This window comes from Pteropus alecto, unplaced genomic scaffold (assembly GCF_000325575.1).
Source record: "Pteropus alecto unplaced genomic scaffold, ASM32557v1 scaffold78, whole genome shotgun sequence".
Taxonomy (NCBI): domain Eukaryota; kingdom Metazoa; phylum Chordata; class Mammalia; order Chiroptera; family Pteropodidae; genus Pteropus; species Pteropus alecto.
In genome coordinates, this window is record NW_006443124.1 from 5447276 (window position 1) to 5448435 (window position 1160).

At 54.1% G+C, this 1160-nt stretch overlaps 1 long non-coding RNA gene across 1 annotated transcript in view; it reads left to right on the plus strand.

Moving 5' to 3' along the window:
- LOC112471925 overlaps positions 1-1160 on the plus strand; it is a 14435-nt gene continuing 13275 nt past the window's right edge. The window contains exon 1 of the long non-coding RNA XR_003043468.1: positions 1-851. This is a non-coding gene — a long non-coding RNA (uncharacterized LOC112471925). The remainder of the gene's footprint in view (positions 852-1160) is intronic.

A 1160-nucleotide genomic window follows, 5' to 3' on the forward strand; every position in this document is an offset into this window, starting at 1 on the left:
TCTAGTCAACACTCCAATTTTCAAAGCCGCATTCGCAAACGTCAGTTTGGGCGGGGAACAGTGGGGGTCTTGAACTCATCAAAAAATTATTTTTCTCCTCTGACAGTCTACCAAAAGATGTCAAACCAAATTCAGCCTATTGTAAAGCACTGGGACCTCCCTTCCAAGGACACATGACATAAACATAGACGCCGCTGCAAAAGCTGTCCAAAAGCGCCTGGCCCGACAGAAACATAAGAGATCCAGATAAAAACGAATTAGAACCCTCAAGAGGGTCCCGCAGAGACAGCGAAAACGAAGGTAGCATTTATTCAGGGGCAGACAGCAACGAACCAAAGAAAGTTGCCCCAGTCGGACTTTCGGGCCTTTTTCCATCCAAGTTCATGCTCAAGGCAGATATATTTGGGGAAGAGGGGTCCCTTCCTCTAGAGACATCTCAGCAGCCTCTGGGGCCCGCTGTCGCTCAAAAGGGAAGCCCCTCTAGCTTCATATCCGTTCCTTTGCCCCTGGACAAAGGCAGAGGAGGCTGTTGAGCTGACCTAGCACTGTGGGCCATCCATCCTTGGGCCTGGCTTCATCTGCGATGTTCAGCATCAATTTATTATTTTTTATTTTTACAAAGCATCTTGGGCGAGTATATGCATTGCGAGAAGGGGTTGAACACAGGAGAGGAGGAGTTGGTAGTGGAGCCTAGAACCCTCCTTCCTCTCCTCCTGCCAGGGTTGCCGTGCAGGGAGTGTCGGCCACATTTGGCGCACTGTCCCAGGCCCCGGGCGAGGGTGGCCAGTGGAAATGGGGCTTAGGGACTGCTAGGCAAACGGCACCGTTGGTGATCTCCAGCGCCTGTGGAGGTAGGATTGTTTCTTTTTTTAAAGGGGCGTGTGATTTTGTTCTTTTTTGGAGGTGGGAAGGAGTTCGTTCATTCGTGCGCTACGAGGTGGGGGGGCGTTGCTGCACTGCCAGAGTACCCGGAGGGAGGGTGCGGGGATGTCTACAACGGTACAGTAATTATTCTTGGGGCGTAAGAGGGCAATTAGAGGGGACGGGGTGGGCGGCACCTCAAGCTGTGGCAGTAGCAGCAGGGAAGGTCGCGAGGGGCTTACCCGGGCGGGCGGGCGCTGTCCTGCCGCAGGTGAGGGAGGGCGCGCGCTAGGCAGGCG